At 40.0% G+C, this 11321-nt stretch overlaps 1 protein-coding gene across 2 annotated transcripts in view; it reads left to right on the top strand.

Annotated features, from left to right (window-relative positions):
• Window positions 1–3720: 3720 nt before the first annotated feature.
• LOC110863319 overlaps window positions 3721–11321 on the top strand; it is a 42685-nt gene continuing 35084 nt past the window's right edge. For both annotated transcript variants that reach the window (XM_022112595.2, XM_035859547.1), the window contains exon 1: window positions 3721–5783. The gene's annotated coding sequence lies outside the window, so the exon portion shown is untranslated. The remainder of the gene's footprint in view (window positions 5784–11321) is intronic.

The raw sequence follows: 11321 nt of genomic DNA, 5'->3' as shown, positions 1-11321 counted from the left end.
GAAAATGAAACTCGGTCCGATAAACAAAATGCATTTCACAATCGGAGCACTTTACTCGCAAAGGAAATATAAACCCTGAGAGAGAGAGAGAGATTGAGTGTTTAATGTGCTGGTAGGAGAAGAATTTCATACGTAAGGTCCAGCCTGGTGGGCAGTTTATTCTCTTTTTTTTGCAAGAAATAGAGTCAAATCGTGCTCATGTTGGTGGAGTGGAGTGAAAAAAGTGATGCATTTTCCTTTGTTTTCCTCCCTGATGAGAAGAACAAGTTAATGTAAAAACAAGGAAAATACTTAATAATACTCTCTCCTGATGAGATTGTAGTTTGCATCATTGTGCATTTCTCCTTCGTATCTCCTCTTTTTTTCCTCTTTTTCTTGGACGGATGGATTTAGATAGAGTTCGTTCGTGGCAGTGCAATGCAAGGAAGAAGACGAAAGAAGGAACAATGAAAAACAACAACAACAACGACGAAACGACGACTTCAAAGTTTATTGGATACACGTAACAAGACGAAGAAAAAGACCATCTCGTATTATATTCTCACCATAATATTTATTAACTCTCGGCCACCACCACCAACAGCATCACAATCTCTGTAAATTCTTGAAAGGTGTTTATTCCCGAAGAGAGAGAAAAAATATAAAGCATAATGGACCAGTTGATAGATAATGGCAGAGTGGTCTTATTGGTGGTGGAGTTAAAAGGATGGATGGATGGATGGATGGAGCCAAAAAATAAAGGCGAAGAAAAGATAATACGAAATCGGATGGAATTCAGAATCCCAAATCCAATATCACAATAAAATCGAGAATCTCTTCTCTCTCCGCATTGCATAGCGTTGCATTGCTTGCACTAAAAAATAAAATGTTGCAAAGGGTAAAGTTTTGTTGTTGTTATTATTATTTTTATTTGGATGGATGGATGAACTTCACAACAACACTTTGTTAAATCTCATTATCAGTTCAGTTAAATTCATCACGGCCACAATTTCATGGTATCTCCTCCAATAATGAGAAATAATGCTAATCTCACCACCACCACCACGAGCTATGCTGCAATTCGTGTATAGCCATCGGTGCAGTATTATTATTATTATTATTGTTTGGGGGTGGGTTGTGAATCGGTCTTGAGAAGAGGAACCACCCCCAACTACACATGAGACTAGATGAGACGTATGGACGGATGAACTGTTCAGCAGGGATGGGCAAGATACTTGGTCAAAATACAGTATTTTGGGCTCCGATGTTCCCAGTTTGGATTTCCAGGGGTGTTACACCCACAAAATAACGAAAACTTGCATAGAGATACAACAGGCATATGAAAATACATTTAATAAAGTGTTTTTCCATCTATAAAATGACAATTTCTTCACAAAACTTGCATTTTCGTATGACTGCTGTCTTCTCCATGAAGATTCTCATCTTTTGGTGGGTGTAACACCCCGGAAATCCAACCCTGGGAAGAACGGAGCTCAAAATATTATACATTTTGCCAAAGTATTTTGCTCACCCCTGATTCCTCTTGTGGAATGTGTACAGACACTGCCTGCCACACCAAACAGTGCATATTCGACATGACAACATACATCCACAATACGACCATCGCATGTTTTAAGACAGTCTTATTATTCCATCCCTTTTACCACCACCAGCACCATTTACACGGCCGCAAGAACCGTCGTAGTCTTCTTCTGAAATCTTGTATGCATGCATTTCTTCCCGTGGATGCCGTGGATGCAGGAGAGGATGAGTCTTCTTCTTCTTCTTAATAACGCTTACTTACTTGAAGAATGGGATAAGCGGGCAGGGTGAATTTTTTTGAAACTTGCAACCAACGAACGAACGAGTACATCATGTTGATAAAAACTTGACTATTCTAAAAAGCACCAGGCAGCGTTCATTCTTCGTTCTCGGTTTGTATTGAATTTGACGTTGTGGATGTGGATGCACTTCTTCTTCAATGTCTTTACTCCTGCCCTTGCTTTTCCTTAAAGATTCTCCTTTAAACCGACTCCTCCGTCCGTATTTACGTTGTGCTCACTCTACTCGTTCTTCTGCCAGATATTCTTCTTATGGTTCAATTTGGACCGAATATTACTTATTATTACGACGGTGGAGTTGCATTGTATTCTTGTAAATACCAATTTTATGGCATGTCTTCTTTTCCCTGTAAAATCCTACCCAGGAATTTTTCTCATTTGGAAAATCGTTTAATGGTTTAGAGTCACCCAGCATTTAGAGGAGTCTGACACGATGGAACGGCCAAGTTTGAGAGGTCTATGAGTTCATTTATTTATTTATACGAAAGAAGGGAAAGATGTGCAGTCAATAGTTTGTATATCCGTATTTATTATTATTATTACTATTATTGGTATTATTAGTGGTGCGTACGTACATCCAAAAAGTACTGGTTGGGCCGAGTAAAATTGGAATCTAGGAATTCGAATCTCGAAAGAAACTAGGGATTAGATAGCGCAATCATCAGCTTATCCCAAAGTGGTGGAAGAAGAAGAAGAAGAAGACCGACTGCTGCATAAGCACTTGGGCATACTTATTGTTACATTTTTCCCAATGTTGATGTGGATTTTACTGCACTTTATTTATCGTAAATAGGAGCCATTCCCATTGTGGCGTTTCAAAGAAGCAGGAGACGAATGGATGGATGGATTCGATTCCTCTTTGAAAAACCTACCTTCGCATTTTTCCAGTAAAATCGGACGAACCACGAGAATATGCATCCCATCCATCTCTCCACCATCCATCCACAATTCAATCCACAGGGATGAGGTATTGATGGATCGGGTGGAAGTGGCAGGAAATAGAGCTGTACAAAATAACTTATATAACGTCCATCCGCATATGTACAGACACTACCCCGACTTGACTGGTCCGTATTGTTCTCCGTATACAAAAGTCAGACTGAGACATTTTAAAAGTTGAAGTGCTTTGTGCCCAGCATAAGCAAGAAGAGAGGGGAACAAGAATTCGTGTTGGCCTCATTGTGCAGTTGGGTCCATTGTATTTGGTCCACATTTTCCCAAAGTATAGGTTCACCATTTGCTATGTTATTATGAAGGGACGACCCTACAGTGCCTTAAATTCACTTAATTTTCCATCCATCCATCCCAACATCCCCCATACTTTACTCTTGTTGTTGTTCCGAGCAAAATGCTGTATCCTTTATCCTTCCTCCTGCGTTTCATGGGTCGGATGCAGTTTTCAAATGTGCACCGGAGGCCTCCACTTCTAAAACTCCCTGCTTGCCACGCCAGGAGCGAAACAACCCCATCCTCGTGTACCACATTTCAAAAAGTGGATATGCATTTCCCTGGCTGGCATCTAAACGTACATAGAAAAACAGGAGGGATCTCCTGTTATAAAAATGTCAGCAGTATAAAGCTTTAAACGCCAAGCATCCCTCTCTCTCAGTCAGCTTGATAATAATAATGATTCCGCTCTTATATAATAATAATGCTTGCTCCAAGTTAGCCTTTGGTATACCAAACAGTAATGAAACTAGCACCACCACTACCAAACCATGCACGCTCATGAAGTTAAAGTCGAAATGGTGATCATCACATCATCCCTTCCAACATAACGTATGGAATGGAATACATCGTCCACATACCAAAAAGTTTTCCAAGTCAAAGTCAACCCTTAGTTTGCTTAGCTTGGTTAGTTGGTCGTCGTCGTCGTCGTTATGTTATGTTATAACGCAACATAAAGTAAAGTAAAAACCAGACCAGCTTGTCTTTCTTTAATATTTCTTGCTGAGAATGAATTTTCTTGGTGGTGGTACAAGAGTGCATTAAAGTCGTCGTTGTTAAATATTCGTGTATGTATGTATCCTATCTGCTCGAATATAATACCTTTTTGGTTAGGCCACAGTAAAAAGGAATACCTTTTCTTTCAACATCTTGTGCACTTCTTGGTCGTTTGCGTACGTACCCAGCAACGTTGAGGATTTTATTATACTAAACTTTACTTTACCACGAGAGGAGAGAGAGGTTGGTCCTTTTTCACGAAATAATAATACAATTTCTTCCTCCATTACGCCACCACCAGTGGAAAAAGCGAAGGACTTGAGTCCAGTAAGGCAACGAAAAAGGCTGTAATGGACCTCGCTCCTTTTACCCGAGATAGTTCGTCTTTACAAAAATTTGTGAGGAAATTGGTCTCATTTCGTAATTCTACTTAATAAGAAGACGAAGAAAAGTGCAACTCGGAAGAGATTAACCAGTTATAACTTAACTATACATGTATTTAGTGCTAAGAAGTCGTCATTCATAACAGTTAACTAACCAAGGGTGTGACTGACTCCCAAGTTTTTTATCCAGGAAACGGAAATTGATTAGGGAAAAGAAAGAAGAAGATTTTCTATCTAGAAATTTAGTATCGTCGTCCCAGTTCTGCACAAAAGTGACTCCGGTTAATAAGAGTTAGCCAAGTTTTAAGCCGATTACTCCCAAATTCGGTCGGATTGAAGGAGGAAAAGAAGAAGATGACTTGGTCCTTGCTTCTTATCAATCCTGTGACGACGTCGACGGTGGTGCATAATAGTGTTCTCTGTTCTCTGTTCTCTGTTCAATTGGCGAGGCGCGGCGTGTACTAAATAAAACGTAAACCTTTTGGACGACTTTTTGGAAGGAGATAAATGTTCCCGAGTTTAGTTAGGTTGCTTCTCAGAGAACCGAAATTGAGTTGTGCCATCACTTCGGAAACCAAAACCAGACATATTTTGCATGACAGAGTTACAACAAGACGGGAGAAAAGTTGTGATTAATCGGCAATTCGGGCGGATTGGATCTCATGTTCCTCTCTCTCCTCGCCATTTATTTCTGAACTCACTCACTCACTCACTCACTCGCTGGACCTGAGAGACAAGAAATCTCCAAACTAATAGTCTTTTCTTGCCTTTATCCAACTACTTTTTCACCTCATCACCGGTGAAGAAAAACCAATTTGTCTCGGCACAACTTTTCCACGGGTAAATCTCTCCCGGAAAGTTGTTCTATTTACGATTACGATACGATACGTGTGTCTGTCTCAATGTGTGTGTGACGAAGTGGATCATCTCATCAGAACAATATTGTCCCGCAGTAGTAGTCGTGGTGCTGGTGGTTCTTGTGTGTGTCAAGTAACCGTCAATCACTCCTCCCACCGTGAATTTAGCTAATTTGATCCACCCCAACGAGGATTATCTCTTCCCGTCCTCTGTACATACGTACACATTTCGTATCATGACACAAAGCCAAAACCATTACGACTAGTTCGCGAATTGATTGAAAGCATACAAATTGCGTGTCTTATGCAAATCCCCGGAAAAGCGAGATCCCCGAAATATCGTAGTAAAATATAATCATCCAGAATCTACAGCGAGAGGCAGTTATTTATCAAGTGGTCGTGGCATGGTTTCTCGTCGAGTGTTATTATTGTGTTTCCTGTGCTGCTCCAAATTCTGTGAAATCCGTCGAGTTGAAATTTAATCTCGTTATTATTATTATTATTATTGTGCGGAGGAGGAATCGAGCCCAATATCCGACAAGGGAAGCGTTAGTGGAGTGGATGTGGTGCGGATGTGCTCGATCTCTAATTTTGGAATTGGTCCTAGTAAATAAATACTTGTGGTGATTAGTAGTAAATTATTAAATTAGGATATATACCCCACACACATACACGTCACACGGGCAGGAATTTTGGCCCGGAATAGTCGCAATTGAATGGATGGATATCAACACCAAAATGGATGAGAGTAGACGCAGCAAGAGAGAATGAATTTGAAGGTAAGAATACATAATTTTCTTAAATTAAACTCAAAAAATTTAGTGAAATTATTACTATTTAATCAAACCTTCGTCTTCTTGGACTCGATTAAATATTGTTTATTTACGTTACATGGGCGAATTCATGAGAGAAATTTGACTATTCCATTTTATTTATGATAACGACATGGAGGACGAATATACATAATGTCTGAATTCATATTTTGTCGAATATGGTCAAATTCGAATCCTCCTTGATAAAAGAAATTGGACGCGAGAAGATATACATACACGAGAGAACAACAACTTTCAGATATTTTATACGTACATACATGCTCACGAGTATGTAGTCATTATTATTAAAAAGGGTAAAAAGTTCCTTGAGAGCACAGTTGGCACAGAGCGAAAGATATAAAGAATTATAGAAGAGAGAGAGAGAGACACACTTATTTCGTATAGCAACCAGTTCGTTCGTTCATAATATGAAATTTTGCTTGAATAATAAAAAAGAAGGATAATTTGGTCATAGTTATGTCTCGTTCGAACTTTAGAAGACTACTTGTAAATACGTACATAGAGATACACACACACTCCTCAAAAATACAGGTTGTTCATTCCATCCTTCCACCTTTTACATTCTCCTCGATTTGAGGGCTGTGCGTTTGGTTTTGGTTTTTTCAACGACATGAAATAGCGAAAGGATAGCTTTTTAGCTGGCTCTTTTCTAACTTAGCACCTCATCCTTCTTGGTCCGTTCGTTCGTTCATCAAATCCATCCACCATCTTGCTCTCTCCTTCACCAAAGACGACCAACTTTGTTGTGTGCTGCTGAATGCCCAAAGGGCTTTTACCTTCCTCTCCGCCCTATTATATGCCTCTCCTACCTGCCACTTATTTCACTTACGCCACAAACTATGTTACAAGAACTTTGAGTTTTATTACACTCTTCGTAACGTGATAAAGGTTGAGTGGGGGCAACTTCCTCCTCCAAGACAACATCGACAACGACCCCAAAAGATCCAGACACCCATTAAGAGATCAGATCACAAAGACGACCGCAATATGTCCCCAACTCGAGTAATTATGGGATGATGAATGCTCAAAGTATGCGTAAACAGGGTGAGATTGAGTCAATTAAAAGTGACTCGTCGACCAAGAGCGAGCCTATTTTTCGGGCATCGTCTCATGACTCAGCCATAGGCCAGCCAGCGAGAGAGAGTGGATGATTATGATTCCGCAGATAATTATGGATGTTTCATTTCATGGATGAGCAGCAAACCACCAAAACTATTCGTCCCTGGTGCAGATTCAGTGGTACCATACCATCCATTATGACGAAGCTATTAAAAATACTCCTGACTCCTGCATTCCTTTGTGTTGTTGAGCTACGCAGAACTTGATCCTCCTCTGTTCCGGTCTGCATTCATTTATGGTCATTTCATTCCTTTAAATTCTCAACCCTCTCTCGTTCGTTATTGCGGCTAAAACTCGACTCACTCAATCACTCGGACTGCATTTTCTGCATAAACTTGCAATTTCCTCGGAGTGAAATGAACCCGTAATGAATTTATTTATGTCGAGTTGACGACTCTTTTCAAAGTAAGTGCGCCGTTTTATTTTAACTCCATTTACGTACGTACGTATGGCAAACATATCCTCGTTTAAAACCATTTAATGAGAATGTTCTATGCGAAGGAATTCCATCCTTTCAAAGGTTTTGCCGGCGGACGGGTTTTTTTTCTTCTTTCTTTTAGTAAAGTACCGGAACCGTACGTACGAACGAATAGCGACGTGTTCATATCTTCAACGTCCCACTATTTATGACTGTGTTGTGTTCCGCAGTTAATGGATGACGGATGCAAATAATTTGAACTTGTCTAAAAAGAAAGAAAGAAAGGGTAATAATAATAATAATAATGTGATGTAAATGTAGTTCCTACTTTAAGTGGGAATAATACCTTGCATAACTTGAGGAGAGATACTAATACTGTTTTGTGTGCTCTTAAACCTACACCTGATCGCCGTCGTCGTCGTTTAGCTAAATTCCTTTGATCCCGTTTAGTGCCCTGTGTGCATTACATTTTTTTCTTTTTGAGACACAGCTCTGATTCTGAAATAAATGTGGATGGAATTGTTTTTAAATCCTTTTCAACGTTCCGTGAAGAGGGATAGAGGAGGATTTCTTATTCGGACCTAGTTTACGTTCACGGGACAGAAGTCGAGTTTAAGAAAACAGAAAAAAACAAGGTGGCAGCTTTGGGTATGGTAATGCCCCCGAGATAATTCCAATTTTAAACAGCCGAGTGTTTTTCTCTTTGAGAAATGCAAGCAAGGAGTAGGAGAGGGAGACCCTTTGGAGACTTAATTTTTTTTCAAGAATGGTAATAACTTTAATGGGAAAATACCCAGCACGGGCAGAGACTTAATAATATGCAGTCTTGTGCAGTTACATAGTCTCAATATCACTGGATTCCAATTCCCATACGGGAAGCTTGCAGAAGAACGGGAGAAGAGCAGGCAGGTTGTTTGCATGAAATAAATATTTAACAGGGCGGAAAAGTTTTTTAATGATGAGTGGGCCAAGTAATACTAAACTAAACTTTTCAATTTTACCCGAAATATCAAGTTTTTTGTCTACACGGGGTGCTCCTTCGTTCTTTTGGTGGTGGTGTGACTGTCACTTCTTATGCGAGGAGAACATACGTAGAGAAGTCGACGAGGACAATTTTTCCCTGTTGTGGCGAAACCAGCTTTTCCTTGTTTTTTCTTTTTCTTCAAGAAGAAGAAGATGAAGGAACGGAAGTTCTTTGGCAATTTATCATCGCTTATGCTGCTGCTCCTCTCATAATACTCACCAGAAAAAACTGATCTGATACTGCTGCCTACTGCACCGTGGGTGAGAGCGATGGCCAACTTTTTACCAGAAGCAACAAACACCCCGTTCCCCCCCTTTGTCAGCTTTTTTCCGTATAAAGAATTTGTCAACTTTTGCGTTTTTGTTGTGTCGGAGTCGTGCAAATAAATAAACATTGCGTTTTTAACGTGTGGTGATGATGATATCGATACGGAAAAAAGAAGAAGGGCCTCTCTCTCTCCCCTCATTTTTTAACAAAGAAAGAGCCAAACAAAAACAGTTGACGATCATCTGGGGGACACGGCACACACAATTGGGAATGGATCCCAATAATGTCACTCAGTCACCATTATTTATCATCGCAGATTGGGTGAGAAGGTGACCCTTTTAGGGTCTAAAAAGTCGTCACTTGACTTGACTTGTCCCGAAAAAGAGAGGCCACCAACCAGACCAGACCAGGTTTTGTTATATTACATTACTCACAAACTATTAGGGTTTGATGGAGACGGACGGATAAGCCTAAGTGGTCGCGATGGTGGATTGACTCTCCATAAAAGTTGTCCCAGGCTTACATACATACACTCCTCGCAAGTTATCTTTCTTCCGAATAAGAATAAGAGCTGGAATTTGAGAGAACCCATTAGAAATCACCAACTAGACTTTTACAAGTTATCAGCAGAAGTAAGAATTTCTGTTCCCAGGCCTCTTCTCCTCCTCCTCCTCCTCCTCGTCGTATGCAGTTAGTTGCAGTCTCTCCAAAAAAATCTCAACCTTCTTCTTCCCCGTCTTATCGCTTCCGTCTCGGTTACATGATCTTAAAAGAAATCTAGGCAGAGGCAGCAGATAAAGCGTCCTCGTAATAATAAAAGCCATTAAATTCTTTCGTCATCCGCTCTTAGCTTTGGTTTGAAGATTCTGTAAGAAGAAGAGGAAGAAGAAGAAAAAAACGAGAAATTTTATTAGAATTTTTCTCCTACTTTTAGACTAAAGTTGGTAAAGAGATATTAAATCAATATGGAGAGATGTGAGTGTGTGGGTGAGTGAGTGAGCAGTATGAATAATGTAATCACGTCGTCATCATGAGACGTTTTGAGGTAATAATTGCGTGTGGAAAGTATCGACTGCTACTGGTTCTTTTTTTAGGCAAAAGAAAGTCAAAGGAAAACTGGGAATGGAGGTCTTCCAGTGTATGCTTGCAGATTTTGGGCAAATTAGTGTAAATAGATCACAAGTTTAATTAGTATGAAATTTGCAAAAGGCACGATCTTCCAATGCTCAGGTTTGGCGGAGATATTTGCATCAAAGAGGAGAAAGCGAGCATAAAAATTTGGAAAGTATAAAATTTGTCAAGACGCCTTTTCTCCTCTTTGGTTGCAAATATCTTTGCCAAACCTGTGCATTGGGAAATCGTGTCTTTTAAAAATGTCACATAATATGACTCATATTACTTAAATTTGTGATCGGTTGACACGAATTTGGTCAAAATCCGACAGCGTACGCTGGGAGACCTCCATTGTCAGTGAAAAAATGAGTGGGTGCGTTTCATACCCCACGTTCTGATACAAGTTTGTTATTAAACAATACCCACAAAAAATAACTACAACGTGGCAAATTCTTTGAGAGATTTTCACTTTTTTTATTATTATTTATTTCAAATATCTCGATATTATTGTGGTCCGCACAATGCCGAGAGTAAATCAATTTCCGCTGTGAACAATGTAAAATGGGATTCCGTGGCTGAAATCAATCTCGCCGTGGTGTGGTGAATTTTCTTGTCTGGTTCAATTTGGTGTAGCATTTGGTTTTGGGAGATCTCGAGGTTCGGATGGGAAGGGAGATATCCAAAAGCGATGCGATTGTGTGTGATTGCAATGATGTTCATTTCATGTGGAGGCGATGTGTGGGCTGATTTCTGATAAGGTTGTTATTGTCGGCGGTTTCTGGTAGGTGGGTGGTTACTGGTTCCCTCTTCCTGTTACATACACGCACACCACACCACATCCAGCCCCGCTTTCTCTTCTCATGGAAAATTGGGGGAAATGGACAGAATTTTTTGCTTTAAATTTCAAAATTTCCTACAAATTTTTATTTAGCCTGGTTCCCTTTTCCTGCTACACGCACACCACATCCAGTCCTGCTTTCTCTCCGTGGCGTGTTTTGATTGGGGGGAAATTGACAGGATTTTTTTGTTTCTATAAATTTCGAAATTTCCTACAAATTTTTATTTAGCTCGTGGAGGAGATTTGTGTGTGCAATGTTTTGATAGAGAAATATTGATACGATATCTATCCGTGCTATTGAAGATGAAAGTCTTGTTCTTGTAATAATGATGATTTATACTCGCCGACCCATTTGTGACAAAGGAGGAGAAAGAATCAGACAGCAGAGAGCCGTCACTTTTGTCCTCTCTCTCGGACACAAAACAGAAGAAGAGGAGGAGGAAGAAAGGAGAAAATAAGCGACGACCTCATTCCTTGATTTGGACATTTCTTCTTGCAAAGTACGTAAAATGATAAAGTTGCTGCTGTTATTTGTTACATTATTTTGAGGAGGAGGGTGCCGGCGATGTGTGGCAAGGACGAGTATCAAGAAATTGGTCGCAATCAGGGAAAAGTTATTGGAGGAGAATGAAAGTGTTTGTTGCGTCATGTCACTTCTTTGAAGAAGACGAAGAAGCAGAAGGGTTGAGGGCAACCAGAGAGTCG

The sequence above is a fragment of the Folsomia candida genome, unplaced genomic scaffold, assembly GCF_002217175.1.
Source record: "Folsomia candida strain VU population unplaced genomic scaffold, ASM221717v1 Fcan01_Sc001, whole genome shotgun sequence".
Classification (NCBI taxonomy): Eukaryota; Metazoa; Arthropoda; class Collembola; order Entomobryomorpha; family Isotomidae; genus Folsomia; species Folsomia candida.
This window is presented reverse-complemented; position numbering and strand designations above follow the sequence as displayed.